This window comes from Mirounga angustirostris, unplaced genomic scaffold (assembly GCF_029215605.1).
Source record: "Mirounga angustirostris isolate CCGP_5_RB_7025 unplaced genomic scaffold, mMirAng1.0.hap1 SCAF_5, whole genome shotgun sequence".
Lineage (NCBI taxonomy): Eukaryota > Metazoa > Chordata > Mammalia > Carnivora > Phocidae > Mirounga > Mirounga angustirostris.
In genome coordinates, this window is record NW_026991713.1 from 44,744,562 (window position 1) to 44,762,455 (window position 17,894).

A 17,894-nucleotide genomic window follows, 5' to 3' on the forward strand; every position below is an offset into this window, starting at 1 on the left:
TACATCAGAACAGGCAGGCACTGGTTAAAAACATGGATTTTAGAGGGCACCTGGATGGTGCAGTCGGCTAAGAGTCTGACTCTTGTTTTGGCTCAGGTCATGATATCAGGGTCGTGGGATCGAGCCTCTCATGGGGCTCAGGGCTCTGTCCTCAGCGGGGGTCTGCTTGGGTTTTCTCTCCCTCTTCCTCCACCCCTCCCCACCCCCGCTCTCCCTCTTTCTCTCTCTCTAAATAAATAATCTTTTAAAAAAATGGGCTTTGGTATCAATCTGATATTCTACTACCTACCAGTTATATGGCCTTCGGCAAGTTATTCAACCTACACAAGCTTCGATTTCCTATAAAAAATTAATATAAAATATATCATGTTCTATATTATATTACACAGTATATAATATGTTGGCATATATAACGTGCATGGCACAGGGAGATGCATGAGGCAGCTATCATCACCATCACCGCTGTCACCACGGTTATGTTTCCCACTGGCCTCCAGGCATGGCCATTCACCAAAGAAGGAGGGATGCTCAAGAGGGAAAAAATTGTGCCAATGTTCTTCTGTCTCCTGGAATATTGAAAGATGCAATTAACCATGAAATTAGAGACTTAAAGAATTAGGTAAGTCCAGCGAGAATAAGTGGAGGGAGAAGGTGTGAAGTGGTGTTTGCATATGTGTTTGTTGAGTAGGTTAAATAAAAGAGTAAATTGTAGTTCTGAAGAAAAAAATACATGGTATATGGAAAATGGTATATTCCACCAACTGAAGAATCCAATATCTCTACTTTTGTATTACCTCTCAGATTTGTGTCAAGACAAGCATGTTCTGGTGGATAACTAACAATCATGAATGAGAAATGCATGACAGCCATTCCCATTTCACAGATGAGGCAAGTAAGATCCAAAGAAGTAATTCATTTATAGTCATACATCTAGGAAATTATAGGCCAAAACCTAAACCAGGTTTTCTCACTTCAAAGTCCATGCTCTTCTTCTACATCAAAGTCAATTCCAAAGCCACACAGGTTGGCCTTCTTTGATCAGAGTTGCACACGCAATTAGTTATACTCACAAATTAGCATCCTCAACAATTAGGCCTCAGTATAAAGTAAGCAGGGTCTTACTGCTCAGGACACTGTAAGGGTATATATCTGTCTACAAGCCAAAACAATGCCAATTACCTTGTAAGGAAATCCTCTTAGGAAAAGTAAAAGAGAGGAAAGAAAAAAATGAACGATGTTTGCTTTCACTGTTCCCAGGCATCAAATAAAGTCACTCTAATAACAGCATTGCTGGTGATATTCCTTTCAAGATTGCCATAAAATGCTTAGGAATTTCAGAGGCATAGAGAATACCTATTTGTCTAATAAGGGCAATAAAACAAAATAAAGTCAGGCAGATTAGAAATAAAACTATGTATTTCCACAATGATTGCAGAATATTTGTATGAGCAAATGAGTTTCTGATATATATGGTTAGCATTTTTAGGAATGGAAAGATATTCATAGGGAAAAATGGTAAAACTGCATGCTTTGCTAAACTCAACTTTATGTATGAGAAGTCATAACCACGGTATAAAATCCATAGCAGAAATGAAACAGGATTACATCACTGACGGTTCCTAATATTAATGGACCAGAGGGAACTGCATTCCCTGAAGCTAGAAACATGTCAGAGGGGAAAGACATACGATTCAGCTTGAAAAAGCAAAATCCATTAACCATGAAATAGGGAAACAAAAAATCAAACTTTCCATATACCATATCCTACTGGAAAAAATCTATTAGGAAAAAGGACCTCTACTAAATAAAATGTTTTTAACTCAAAACAAATACAGAAATAAATGATTTAAAGTCACAAAAAATTCCAGAAAATTTGTACAGTTGATATTATGCTGGCAATACAGATCCATCAAAGTACTAACATACTTCTCCGAGTATACAGATTTCAAAAGAATGCATGTCAATTGAAGTGTACTAAAATGCATTTTTATTTCTAGTTTAAGAAAGTATTGTATTAGCTACCACAAATTTGATGTGAAGCATTCCAGGTTTCGTTTCCATTGTGAAATTACTTAAACAACATTTAATCTGGAAAAGAATCCTGGTGTCTCCATTATGAAGAGTGGGACGAATTAAGAGAGATTTGACCCCGTCAGTATACTTAAATATACTAAGACTTGTAATGACTCCTTGAACAATCTCTTTAAAGTGGTACACACCAAAAAAGAGAAAAATAACCTGAATCAATTAGACAGTTGCTCACATAGCATCCCTCCTAGACAGAAAAGATCAAGGCCACCATCAGGGACCAAAGTGAGTAAATGCTTTATCAACAGTCCAGAGTAACGCAGAAGAGAGGTAACGTAGCATATACACACTGAGAATGAAACCAGAAAACAGAAGCTTTCTACTACTTTAATGGGATTAAAGAAATAAATTCCAAGATGACTGGCACATATAAACTTTTAAAAAGTTGAGCAACTACTTCAAGACAAATCTTTACTCACACAAACAAAACATATGTGTAGACAGACTCTCTAAGACAGTCCCCAGGGATCTCTGCCTGCTGGTGTTCATGGCCTTATGTAATTGCTTCCCCGTAAGTGTTAGCTGGACCTGATAACATGCTGCTAATAAACAGGATATGGCAAAAATAATGGGCTATCAGTTCTGAGAGTGGATTACAGAAGACTATGATTTCTGTCTTGCATCTACCTGGCTCTTTTAGTTTACTCAGTGTCATAAAGCCAGCTTTCATGTTGTGAGATGCCCTACGGACAGACCCACAGGACAAAGAACTGAGGGCAGCCTCCAGCCAATGCCAGCACCCCACAAAGAACTGAATCCTCCCAATAACCATGTGAGTCACTTGGAAGTGGCTCTTACCCCAGTCGAGCCTTTACGACTGTAGCCCCTGCCAACACCTTGATGGGCAGCCTCATGAGGAACCCCGAACCAAAGGAGGCCCCAGCTACACTGTGAATTAATGAATGCTGTTGTTTCAGGACACTTGATTTTTGAGATAATTTGTTACACAGTGAGAAAGAACATACAATATTCAACAAAACATCGTAATGGCCTCCACTTTGAATAAATATATTACTGATTTTAGAATGGAAAGATCCTTGTCTCACCCCAATTCATATTACTCAAGTCCCAGACATAAGTATCTCTCACTTAGACTTTTCTATTTGCTCCTAGTTTTGTCCCCTCTGGAGCCACTGTTATGGGTTTACATCCCTCAAAAACTCGTATGTTCAAGTCTTAACCCTCAAAGTATAATCTTACTTGGAAATAAGGTTGCTGCAGATGTAATTAATCAAGATGAAGCCATGTTGGAATAGGTGAGCCCCCAATCCAATGTTATTGGTGTCCTTATAGAAAGGGGAAATTTGGACACAGATGCATACACAGGGAGAACCATGTGAGCCTGGAGTTATCCTGGCACAAGCCAGAGAACTACCACAAGCTAAGGGAGAGGCTTGGAACAGATCCTTCCCTAGTATCATCAGAGGATGTACTGCCCTACTGACACCTTGATCTCAGACTTCTAGCCTTCAAAACCATGAGACAATAAATTTCTCTTGTTTAAAATTCTCAGTGTGTGCTATTTCGTTACAGTAGCCCTAGTAAACTAATACATCATCTTCTACACACTTGCCAAGGGAGGTCTTTCTGAAATATGAATCTTACATGTCATTGCACTTCTTCATTCATTTATTCAACAAGTATTCACTCAGTGCCTTCTATATGCCAGACCCTAAGTCAGGTACCGGACCTTCGGCAGTAAACAAGGGATACAGCTGCCACATATGTTAGTACAGTGGCACAAAAGGTATCTTGTGCTTGAGAAAAGAGGGGCCATCTCCAGGCAAATTGCAAAATGGTGCTCCCTTATGGAGGATGAATTAATACAAAGATGCTCCCCTAAAAGAACAATTAGACAAAACTACAACTCATGGGCAGACAACTCCATTGGTTCTATCTGGGCAGAAGAATTACACTTGGTAAGGGTGTACCAACTGGATTTCAGCCTGCATATCCACAATCTTGGCTGGATGCTTTTATAAGGAGACAACTTCCACAGCCATTAATGGCAGACCTGAGTAAAGGTCTCTCTCTACCTCTCTACCCTCACAGATCTTTCAAAATTTAACATTTCTTCAGAGCTACCCATTGATTCTTTGTTGGGGATATACAAGAATCCAGAATCCCATGCTCAAACAGCCCAAACATTGGTTTGCTGGAGCTGGCTCCTACAACAGGTCCTGATGTCCACTGACTGGCCCATAATAGCAGAGGAAAATGATGGAATCTTTTCCAAGATATGTTATGCTTATGCTGTAGCTTCACTCAACTAAGGAACACTTAGTTCCTTAAACACTGAGAAGTATCAAAAGCAGACTAAAAGGCACTCTGTGATCTGGCTTCAGAATTGTCTTTTGATGAGGGACCAGGGCCCCTACACTGGCCTTAAGCTTTGGAAGACCTCTCTCTTCCTCTTCTCCGCCTGTATCTCTCCTCAAGGGCCAAGGAGCTATGCCCCCTGGAAGCTGACACATTACTCCACCCCATTAGACAATGCTTGAGATACCCAAGAACCCAGAATTCCATGCCCAAACAGCACAATGGTGTTCTGGATCTGGCTTCTACTGGTTCACAAAAGACCACTATTAAATTTCCAAAATTCAGTAAGCAGGATATTAAAAGTGCTCATAATTAAAAATAAATTCCACAAACTTAAATAAGTTATATTGAAAACAAATATAATAAATATTAAAAACTCATAATTTCTTAATCATTTTGCTATTATTTATGAATTTGAAGTTATTTATGTCTATGTATCTGTATGATAGATTCTACTATACAATGGTGTGCTACTCACATCTCTTCCCAAATTTGCATGCATACATCATGTTAGTAGCTTAAAACTGGTCATGGTGAGAGTATTTACACCAGAGAAATCAGCAAATGCTATAAATCAGGACTCATTTAATGTTTTCTTGATTCTTTAGGCATAAGAAGGTGATGGAGAAAATGTTAATAATGCGGAGTAAACTTAAACATGTACTGTGTCTGGGACACCTGGGTGGCTCAGTTGGTTAAGAGATCCCAGGGTCCTGGGATCGAGTCCCGCATCGGGCTCTCTGCTCAGCAGGGAGCCTGCTTCTCCCTCTGCATGCTGCTCCCACTGCTTGTGCTCTCTCTCTCTCTCTCTGACAATAAATAAATAAAATCTTAAAAAAAAAAAAAAAAAAAACACGTACTGTGTCTCTAGCCATTACACGTAGGCACAAAAAAATAATGTATCCACGGGGCACCTGGGTGGCTCAGTCGGCTAAGCAACTGCCTTCAGCTCAGATCATGATCTCGGAGTCCTGGGATCAAGCCCCGCATCGGGCTCCCTTCTCAGTGGGGAGTCAGCTTCTCCCTCTCCCTCCGCCCCTCCCCACCCACTCTCTCTCTTTCTCTCTCTGTCTCAAATAAATAAGATATTTAAAAAAAATAATGTATCCCCTATTCAAAAACTTATATAATTTAGCAATGAAGTCACCATGTCATTGAGGAACAAGTGAAGTTCCACTTCACTATTTCACCTTCACCTTACTCATTAACATAAATAAAATTATCAATCACCATGCATGCAGAAACTATACCCAAAAGCTACAGAACTATTCCTCAAAGCTAGTTGTTAAATGCTACATACCACTAGGCCCAGAGTTCATTACTAGGGCCAGCACTGGCCTCTTCTTTGATCCTTCCTCCAAGAGGGGATCATGCTACTTGGGGTGTGCATCCTTAGGGGACAGATATGCGGGCAACAGTGTTCATCAATAAGCCAGGATGACTAAGCAAGGAGTGGAAAGACAAAAGATCTGCAGATGGCAGTTGGGAGCTTGGGCATGGCTTCAGCTTGTACCCTGACACAGTTCTGCAGGTACTAGACTAGGGGCAGTCCAGGCCCCGTACCACTCTCTGTAATTGTCTTGCCTTTTGCATGCAACTGCAGCAGACTGCCTGCAATGCTCACACCTCCCACAACATGTTTGACCAACAAGCCCTTGCTCATGTTGCTCACTTGCATGGGATGCCCTTTTATTTCCATCATTTTACCACCAGAATCCAACCCAGGGCCTGGCACACAGTAAGACTCAAAAGCTTGATTTGAATTAATGAATAAATGAACTGTATGGACACCAGTGCTTGGTCCATGACCTACTAGCTACATGGTATTAGACAAGACATTTAAGCTCCTCAGACTTCAGTTTCCTAGTAGGGAGGATAAATAAATCTCACCTTGCTGCAGAGACTAAATAAGATACTATACGTAATAATTATAGTAGCAACATCTGCTAAGCACTCACATGCTAGGCACTGTGCTTGGTGCTTTCCAGAGACTATCTCATTTTAATCCTCTCACACTTTAACTCTAAGATCTAGGTCCTATTATTTTATGCCCATTTTAGAAAGGCAAAAACTGAGGCTTCAAAAGTTTATGTTCATATCATAGAACTCAAATAATACTCTTTGTCTACTCCACCAAAGCAATAATGTATTTGAATCAGTGTTTAACCTGCAATAAATTCCAATAATATGATTATTGAAATATTAATAAAGAAGCAACCCATCTAATCTGGCCATATGTTCAGTAAATCTTGTACTGAAAAGCAAAGTCCAATGACAACAAATTATAAGAAAAGTAATCAATATAGTCCAAGGAAATTAAATATGATTCTACTGTAAAGCTGGTTTAGACAAACAAGAATAACAACCACAAGGTAAGTTTTCAGTGAAAGCAATACAATATAAATGACCTATTCCAAGGTATATTAGCAATCAGTTCTCCAGCCCTGAGAAAGAGCTTTTAGAGTCAAGGAGCTAGAAGATATTTTAGGAAGCTTAACCCTTACTTTAGGTCCATTAAGTCTCTCTATACCATATCCCTAGTCATGCTACTTTTTTTTTCTTCAAAAAAAACCTATAAGACAGTATATCCATTGAGAAGAGTGCCAATCAAACAACAGTTATAAACTATCTCAAACAAGTGACACTGACAACATAAACTGGACACAGTAAGCAGAAGGGCACATAAAATTAAATTTAAAGTAACAGATAATATGTTTGTTAATTTCACCTGGCCCAAGACAAGAAAATATGGACTGTTGTAAACTATAGTTAAGAATATGGCACTAAGGGCGCCTGGGTGGCTCAGTTGGTTAAGCGACTGCCTTCGGCTCAGGTCATGATCCTGGAGTCCCGGGATCGAGTCCCACATCGGGCTCCCTGCTCAGCAGGGAGTCTGATTCTCCCTCTGACCCTCCTCCCTCTCATGCTCTCTGTCTCTCATTCTCTCTCTCTAAAATAAATAAAATCTTAACCAAAAAAAAAATTAAAAAAAAAAAATATGGCACTAAATTCTTATCTTTCAATAATTACTCTGAATGTAAATGGACCAAATGCTCCAATCAAAAGACACAGGGTAACAGATTGGATAAAAAAAAAAAAAAAAGACCCATCCATATGCTGTCTACAAGAGACTCATTTTAGACCCAAAGATACCTCCAGATTGAAAGTGAGGGGATGGAGCATTTATCATGCTAATGTACATCAAAAGAAAGCTGGGGTAGCAATCCTTATATCAGAAAAATTAGATTTTAAGCCAAAGTCTGTAATAAGAGATGAAGAGGGATACTATATCATAATTAAAGGGTCTATCCAACAAGAAGATCTAACAATTATAAATATTTATGCCCCTAACTTGGGAGCAGCCAATTACATAAACCAATTAATAACAAAATTAAAGAAATACATTGATAATAGCACAATAATTGTAGGGGACTTTAACACTGCACTCACATCAATGGACAGATCATCTAAGCAGAAGATCAACAAGGAAACAAGGGCTTTGAATGACACACCGGACTAGATGGACTTCACAGATATATTCAGCAAATGGCCAACAGACACATGAAAAAATGCTCAACATCACTTGTCATCAGGGAAATACAAATCAAAACCACAATGAGATACCACCTCACACCAGTCAGAATGGCTAAAATTAAGAAGGTAGGAAATGAAAGATGTTGGTGAGGATGTGGAGAAAGGGGAACCTTCTTACACTGTTGGTAGGAATGCAAACTGATGCAGCCACTCTGGAAAACAGTATGGAGGTTCCTCAAAAAGTTAAAAACAGAGCTACCCTATGACCTAGCGATTGCACTACTAGGTATTTACCCAAAGGACACAAATGTAGTGATCCAAAGGGGCACCTGCACCCCAATGTTTATAGCAGCAATGTCCACAATGGCCAAACTACGGAAAGAGCTGAGATGTCCGTTGACAGGTGAATGGATAAAGAAGATGTGGTAATTATAAACAATGGAATAAGCTTTGCGCAGTGGCAGTATCATAGCCAATGAGATTTATCCGAGGCGCGATTATTGCTAATATAAACAATGGAATATTACTCAGCCATCAAAAAATGAAATCTTACCATTTGCAGCAACATGGATGGAACTAAAAGGTATTATGCTAAGTGAAATAAGTCAATCAGAGAAAGACAATTATCATATGATTTCACTCATGTGGAATTTAAGAAACAAAACAGAGGATCATAGGGGAAGGGAGGGAAAAATAAAATAAGACAAAATCAGAGAGAGAGATAAACCATAAGAGACTCTTAACTATAGGAAACAAACTGAGGGTTTCTGGAAGGGAGGTGGGGGGGTGCGGTAACTGGGTGATGGGCATTAAGGAGGGCACCTGATGTAATGAGCACTGGGTGTTATATGCAACTGATGAATCCCTGAACTCTACCTCTGAAACTAATAATACACTATATGTTAATTAATGGAATTTAAATAAAATTTTTAAAAAGAATAATGTAAATCTTAACATTTAAGTTTGCAAATCAATATTTATACAACAAAGTGACTTTCTCTGATTTCTTCTTTGGGGGTGGTTGACATTCCAATATATGTTATTTAGATAGCACAGTGACCACAGACTCTGGAGCCTTATTGCTTGGATTAGAATCCTGATTCTGATCGTTTTTTTAGCTGTGTTATATAACCTCTTTACTCTTCACTTTTCTAATCTACAAAATGGAGATAGTAATAGGATTTACCTCATGGGGTACTGGGAGTATTACATGTAAAGCACTGGGAATACTGACACCTAATAAATGCTGTATGTTAGCTGTGATTATTTAGCATCACTGTTGAAATTAAATAATATCTTGTTATGGGCTGCATGTTGTATCCCTCTCCAAATCCATATGTTGAAATCCTAACCCCCAACATGATGATAACTTGGAGGTAGAGCCTTTGGGAGGTAACTAGGTTTAGATGAGGTAGAGTTGTCTTAATGGGATTAGTCCCTTTATAAAAAGAGGCTAGAAAGCTAGCTCTATCTCTCTCCACCATGTGAAAATACAGCAAGAAAGCTGCCATCTCAAACCAGGAAGAGGGCCCTCACCAATCTGCCAATACCTTGATTTTGGACTTCCTTGCCTCCAGAACTATGAGAAATAAATGTTTGTTGTTTAAGCCACTCAGTCTATGGTATTCTGTTATAGCAGCCCAAACTGACATATCCCAAAGCCTAGTTGTTACAATGGCTGCATTCCAAAAAATGAAGGAAAAATTTTCTATCTGAGAATCATGTTCAAACAACTATATTAAATGCCACTATAATAGAGAAAAGCAATGAATGTGTTCTAATTCCTGTATGTTCAGCTTTATCTTCCTCTAATGTTAAGAAAGACAATAGAACTAACTCTTCCTCAGAGGTATTAGCTAAATCTACTTATATAATACATAAATTATGCTCAAATGGTGCTCTTTTTTTCACTAACTGCTTACCTCACAAGTTAATGAAAATAAAAAAGATTGATTCTTCCAATTCTACATCTCAATCACCTACACTAACCATATTCTCTTCATTAATGCTTTCTTTAGGAATAGAATATACTCAAAGATATACTCCTTGCTTTTTAGTAGATACAGGGAACTTCTCTCTTCTTGAAAACCTATCTGTTCTCCAAGAGTTCAAAACACTAAAAATTAGTTTAGGGTATACATCTAAAAAGAAATGATTAGTTGTGAACTGAAACAAGTCTGTAGCACTGGTAGATTTAACTCATATTACTTACACCACACTTCTCAAGTATTTGCCAGTTTAAGAAAAAGGTTACATCCAAAGTTTTCTTTAAGTTAGGTTATTGTACAATGATGCAAATAAGTGAAGAGAATCAAAATATGACAATAAAACATATTAACAATTCAGAAAGATAAATACCAAATACTGGCAACTCTTTCTCTAAATGAGCTCCAATTTTATTTCACATAGCTCCATATTTACAGAAATTTGGGACTTTCTAAAGTCTTTTCTTTCTACTCAAATTTGTATCTTGAGCACTGATTTTGAATTGTATTTCAATCCTTGCTACCACTTACCACTTCCTGCTGTTTTGTAACTCACCATTTCTGTAGACTAGTACTTTCAAAACCTTTTTCAAATATTTCCTCTTTCTGAACATATACCCATAATTTATAAGACCAGGATTTTAAATAAATACTGTATTTCATTTGTTTTTAGGTTCTTTTAGAACTGTCTTTGTAAACACTAGCTTCATCTTTTATTAATGAATATTACTGGTCCATAGATGTGCAGTTTTTTAAATCCTGTGGCCTCTACCTTCCAAATATCTTTTAAATACTGCATCTTGGCCCCATCCTTATTGGCATCTCTAAGTTGAGCTCCTGGCCACTTCTCATCTAGATTCTTGCACTAGTTTTAGACCTCCCTCTGCTTCCAATCTTAACTTCTTCCAATTCATCCAATTCTGAAGGTTTTAAAAAAATGTTTCCAAGACAAAAATCTGATAACATCCTATCCTGCTTAAAATTCATCAATGTACTCTTTCATCTCTAGAATTATGTCTGAATCCTTTAATGTAGTTAATATGGCATACTAGTTAGGAAATTTTTGTAAGTAACAGAAACAACTTTTAACTAAGGAAAGACACAGGGTGGCTCAAAAATCAAAGAAAAGATTATTAAATAGGCTTAGAAAAGGAGGTTCCAGATGCAGGAACACATGGGTGGTCTCTTCAGAATACCAATCATGTCAGTCTTTGGGTCATTCAGATGATATACAAATATCATGGATGGAGCCTATGATTAGCAGGTTTAAATCATCTGTCCACTCCTTGGTGTCTAACAAGACTGTATCCAATGTGAGGTGACAGTTTCCATGGCAGAGAACACTAATTAGTCACAATATTGTATCTTTTCATCATATTTTTTTACTTCATACACAGTCTCTTATAATAAATACCACATTTTTATCCTCCCAAAAATAGTGTGACCATGTGACTGAGTTCTGGCCAAGGGAGCATAAATCTTGAAGTTGTCGTGTGCAACTTCAGGAAGTATCTTTAAAGATGGGGGCATGTTTTTTTCTCCCCCTCCTCTTTTCTGCTGGCTGGAATGCTGAAGGGATAGATGGGTCCAGCAGGCATCTGGGACATCAAGCGGCTTTGGGAATGGAGAATCCATCTCTAGTGAAATAATAGCATGGAATGAATCTGGGTCTCTGCTACCATGAAACACACCACAGCAGCCCTAGCTTGACTACCTCTATCCTCTCTTATGTGAGAGAGAAACAGACACATTTCTAGTTAAAGCCACTATTATTTGTGGGGTTTCCATCACTTGTAGCCAAATCTAAACTGAACTAAAACAGCCCCTCATAGCAACTCAAAATGTTAATACTGGAAGAAAGAATAATGGAGGCTGGACAAGAATAAAACAATAGATGCCCACTAATGATTTTCAATCACTCCATTTGCCCTTTCCCTCATTTTATGCAGAGTTAATTTCTATTTAGGGTTTCCCAAATATATTAAGCTCTCCTAGCAAAAACATCCAGCTGCCTGGATTGCTTTTACCCCCTTCATCTAAATGGCTAGCTTCTATACACGCAAGTGTCAGGCCATCAATCCTTACTTCTTTATTGTTTTCTGGATTCCCATAATCCAAGGTGTCTTCTACCCTCCCTGCGAATTCTCACACAACTCTGCAGGTTCACCACTGTGCTTACCATATTTACTTTTAATGATTGGTTTTCTTGTCGATCTTTTATACTAACTAAAGTATGAACTCTTGAAAAACAGCATCTTACATTGGTTTCTCTAGAAACCAACTCTCAGGGGTGAGAACTGCATACATAACGTCTCTTGGGATGCATTCTCAAAAAACATATCTGTAAGGAAGCAGGGAAGGCAGGACTGGACAGAGGGAGAGGCTGACCTACAATGCAGTTGAACCAGATGGACCTGAAGCTCCAGACCATCCAAGGGGGCAGGAGGGCCCTCTGGGGCTGGGGTGGCTCTTCAGAGTTGTCACAAATTGAGGCAAGGGAGTAAGTAGGCCTTGCTTTCTTTATATGAACCAGTTATTTATTTTGTCCCTTCTCCTACCCCCCCTTCACCTCCCAGGGAGATAAACCTGGAATGAGAAGGATACCTGTGGCCAAGGGCAATTCCCAAGGGGGACTCAACTATGATCCTTTAGCAGCAAGTATCCTCAGCAACAAGGGGATAGGTAAGCACCACAGTATCCACTATAGTGAGAGACTATGTCTTGTTCATTTGGAAATAATGCAATGCTTAAAATACTGAAAAAAAATAATTTAGTTTTGAATAAATGGATGGATGGATGGATTGATGGATGGATGGATGGATGGATGGATGGATGGACTGACAATCAAACCAATGAATAATGATGTCTGTTTTCAGGCAGAGGGGACAAAATCAATAAAGGAGAAATAGAAAAGTCTCATGAAAATGATAACAATGGAAGCAAAGTCCTGCCAGAGAGAGGAAGATAGAGTTGCAGTAACCATCAGGTCTAGGCTGACATTCTTTAGAGAGGAGGTACATAGTAGGAAGGACAGCTGTGGCATGTGTAGACCAAAATCGTCTTGAAGATAAGGAAATAAGGAATGATACTTCATTTGTTATGATAACAACAAAAAACCTAGTATTGATTCAAAGAAGAAAAAAAAATATTGAGGTAATTTGAGGAGGTAATTTGAAGGTAAAAGCTTCAATATTTTCAGCAAAATGGGAGGTAAAAATAATTAGTGAAAATTGAATAAAAGTATGTAAGACCATTAACAGGGTTAAAGTTTGCAAAAATGTTACAGGAGTGTCTCAAGAAATGAAGAGATATGCAGAAGGTTGGTATCTAGATAGGGAATTGTTCAACCATGCTGGAAGTTCAGTTGATGGGAGTTATTTGTCATACACCAAGTCACAATAGTCAATGCTTAAAGGAGAAAAGTTATTTTTAGAATTTTCATTTCAAAAAATATTCTACTGAAGACATAGGTAGACTGAATTTATTCAACTTAATATTATCCTTTACTCCTATGTAAGGCCAATTTTTTCTCACCTAATGCCATAGTTTACCCTAGAGTTCTTTCTTGGTGTGCATCCATGGGTTTAGACAAATGTATGACATATATCTATCATTATAATATCAGAGAGTATTTTCACTTCCCTAAAAATCCCTGGCAACCACTGATCTTTTTACTGTCTCCATAGTTTTTTCTTTTCCAGAATGCCATATAATTGGAATCATACAGATTGGCTTCTTTCAGATTGGCTTCTTTCACTTAGTAATATGCATTTAAAATTCCTCCATGTCTTTTCATGGCTAGATAGCTCTTTTTTTTTATGCCGAATAATATTGCATCATCTGGAGGTATTGCAGTTTATTTATCTATTCATCTACTGAAGGACAGCTTGACTGATTTCAGGGTTTGGCTATTATGAAAAAATGTAAGGCCAATTCTAAAAGAAAAAATGTTTAAATTCTTTTTCCTCTTTAAAGAACTCAAATTATGTTGTTAAATCCTGGAATTCTTGGGAGAGAAAAAAGTCATATACTAATAGCCTCCTTTTGTTAGTAGCTCTTTCTAAAGATATGTTGTAAGTTCACAAAATTCATTTAGAATATGTCTTCCTTATGGGACATAAATTTCATTACCATGAGCAAAAGCAGCATCTTCATCATCATCTGCTACATCTGATATGTTTATGGCTCATCATTGTTTGCCAAGGGCTTTACATACATCAACCACTCAATCCTCCTTAAAGTATTGTGAAGCAGAAATTTATCCTCAGTATAAACAAGTGACTTGGGCAAAGTCATATAACTAGCACATGGTAGATCCAAAGCTAGAACCTGTACCTAACTCCTGACCCATGACTTCTGATACCTTCATACACTGATGCTCAAATATAGAATACACTGATACTCAAATATACTTTACTTTCAATAATTCCAAACTCTGAAGATCAATTTAGCTATTAAGCATCTATTTCTTCATCATTCTTGAATTCTTTAAAATTTACCAGGTAAGTGCTACAAGAAGGAAATACCCAATTGGAGAAGTCACATTTTATCTATACAATAAACCGTGATCTTTGGTGTAACAACTGCCAAGCAAAAAAAACAATCACCACCATCCTTAGTTAGAAAACAATAGGATTTTTGCCTGAGGTGGGATGATGGAATAAAGCCCCAAACTGGCAATAAAAAGCTTCAGAGGAAAAGCTTGGCATCGATCTAATAAATAAGTTTAGCCGAGAAAGAGAAAACACATTCCTTTCCAATGCTCTGTGTGAAAACATAAGCAGCACAGTGACATTTGTTTAAAAAGTCATCTGAAACATATTTACAAGTTCCAATTAGCAGAAAATTCCTACCAATCTGAAATTTCTACAAGTTATTTTTTCCCAGGATCTGTTTGAGGATTTATTTGATTTTGTTGATATGTTTTCACAATCTCAAGTTCCTACCTAAAAGAGTTCTTAGCATCATGCTTAAGCACAGCCAAGTCCATGTGGCAGGAAAACAGTGTATTCATCTACCCTACTACATTGAAACGTTTGCACCAGGCTGATCATAAAAAAATAGTAATAATCCCAGTGCAACTCTCAGCTATGCATATTAGGAACAGCATGTGAAACCAGGGAGACAGCAGTGAATCTAAACCAGCCAAAGACCATAAGCAGGAACTCTTCTGACTCCAGCAGTTTAGGAATAATGCAGATAAATCACAGAGCAAGCAAAGGGGAATGGAATGCATTTCAGGCTTGGCTCAGAGGAAAAGACATATGAAACACACTCAGGGAAACTAAATTTATACAGTCTAGAGAATGAGCTTCAAGGAGGGAACCTGATCATAATCTATAAATACCACCAAGGTAACACCATAAATGATTAAGGAGAAGAACTATTCATTGTCTCTGCAGCAAGTCTAAAAATGAAGTTTTAGATTTACTTTTCCCTTCCTTTCTTTTTGGCATCAAAACATGTTGATATTGAGAGCTGTTTGCCCCTGCCTGGGATATATTGGGACAGAGCACTAGACAGGTAGGTGCCTGTAGCTAGTCTATCCTGCATGAGGAGCATGACTATCTCTCTTTCTCTCTAGCCATGCAGTCCAGGACTATAAAGAGCAGGTGCAGAAGCAGAAGAGTAGGACCTCTCTCAGCACACACTTCTACACTCCAGGAAGTCAGAGCATCCATACCCTTCTAAAAGCCAAGCATAGAACTGAGCTACATGTTTTTTTGTTTTTTGTTTTTTTATTTAGAGAGAGAGAGAGACCACCTGAACATGTGTGTGAGCCCAGGGAGGGACAGAGGGAGACGAAGAAAGAATCTCAGACTTCACGCTGAGCACAGAGCCCCAAGTGGGGCTCAATCTCATGATCCTGAGACCATGACCTGAGCCAGAACCAAGAGTCAGACACTTAGCCGACTGAACCACCCAGGCACGCCAGAGATTTTACTTATTTATTTTAGAGAAAAAGAGAGAGAGAGAGAGAATGAGCACGGGGGAAGGGCAGAGGAAGAGGAAGAGAGAATCCAAGAGGACCCTGCACTGAGTGCTGAACCAAAAGTGGGGCTCAATGTCAGGACCCTGAGATTGCAACCTGAGCCAAAACCAAGAATCTAACACTTAACCTACTGCGCCACTCAGGCGCCCAAGTTACATGTATTTTAAATATCATTTATTCTTGCATCTATTTGCTCAAATGAGTGCTTACCATGCGCTAGGAGAGTGCTTCCCAATCCAAGTGCAAACAAATCACTTGGGGGTTTCCTTAAATGCAGATTCTGACTTAGTAGTTCTGGAGTGGAGCCTGAAACTCCATGTTTTCAACATGCTTACAGGTGATGTTGATGCTGCTGAGTAATTAATAAGGGGCTAGGAGCTTAGTCCCTTGGTGTAGACAGACACACAGAGAGAGAACTAAAACACAATATGGTAACATGCCATAGGCACCTAATCTAACCCGGGAAGGAGGAACAGCGAAAGCAAGCTTCCTAAAGGGCCAATCTTTCGAACTGAGTCTGAAAAGATCTTAGTGCAATTAAATATCAGAAAAGAGTACTCAGGAAATTCCAATGGTATTCATTCATAGGTAATTAATATGGATGTTCTGAGGATTAAGAGGGATTCTACAAGCTGCTGACTTCTTGGGTTAGTCTATGAGATTTTACAGTGCTCTACCATAAGAAGAGTGTGGAGTAGAAATGGCACAGGCTTTTGGGTCAAATAGCCTCTTCTGAGCTTCAGCTTCCCAGTAGTAAAACAAGCATAAGAAAACAATACCCAACAATCAACTCCAAATAAATCAAAGACCAGAATGTTAAGAGCTAAACTATAAAATTCTTAGATGACGACATAGGGGCAAAGCTTCATGGTGTTGGATTTGGCAAAGACTTCTTGGATAGGAGTGCCAAAAGACAATAGAAGAAAAAATAGATAAATAGGGCTACATCAAAAAAAAAAAAAAACCCTTCTGTACATCAAAGGGTACTATCAAATGTCCTTTGAATGAAAGAATGAGAAAACAACCCACTCATTGGGAATCATATATCTGCTAAGAGGTTAATATCCAGAATACATAAGGAGCTCCCACAACTCAACAACAAAAAAACAAACAACCCTATTCAAAAATAGGCAAAGGACTCAAATAGTCTTTTGAATTTCTCCAAAAAAGATATACAAATGGCCAATAAGATATACAAATGGCCAATAATTCCTCCAAAGAAGATATACAAATGGCCAATAAGAAAAGATGCTCAACATCGCTAGTCTTTAGGGAAATGTATATCAAAACCACAATGAGATACCATCTCACACTTGTCAGGATGGCTATTAAAAACAGCAGTAACAACAAAACAAGAGAAAACAGTACGAGCAAGGATATGGAGAAATTGGAACCCCTGTGCACTGGTGGTGGTATTGTAAAATGCAGCCACTGTGGAAAAGAGTATGGTGGTTCCTCAGAAAATTAAAAATAGAATTACTATATGATCCAGCACTTTGTTTCTGGATGTATACCCGGAAGAACTGAAAGCAGGGACTTGAACACCCATCTTCATAGCATCATTATGCACAATAGCCAAAAGATGAAGGAAACCCAAGTGTCCATTCATGGATAAATGGATAAATAAGCTAGACAAGGGAACAGTATTCAGCCTTAGAAAGGAAGAAAATTCTCACATATGCTACAGCATGGATGAAGACATTATGTTAAGTGAAACAAGCCAGTCACAAAATGGCAAATACTGTATGATTCCACTTGCATGAGGTACTTAAAGTAGTCAAATTCAGAAAAAGATGTAGAATGGTGATTGCCGGGGTGAGGGGGAGGGAGAAATGGGAGTTACTGCTTAATGGGTACAAAGGTTCAGTGTTGCAAGATGAAGAAGTTCCAGAGATGGATGGTGGTGATGGTTACACATCAATGTGAATGTACCTCATGCCACGGTACACTAAAAAATGGTTTAGATGATGAGGTTT

At 38.4% G+C, this 17,894-nt stretch overlaps 1 protein-coding gene and 1 pseudogene across 1 annotated transcript in view; one reads left to right on the forward strand and one right to left on the reverse strand.

Moving 5' to 3' along the window:
• TRHDE (thyrotropin releasing hormone degrading enzyme) overlaps positions 1–17,894 on the reverse strand; it is a 364,327-nt gene that overhangs the window by 284,009 nt on the left and 62,424 nt on the right. The gene's annotated exons all lie outside the window — the stretch shown is intronic.
• On the forward strand, positions 8,388–8,456 carry LOC123845033 (U4 spliceosomal RNA; annotated as a pseudogene).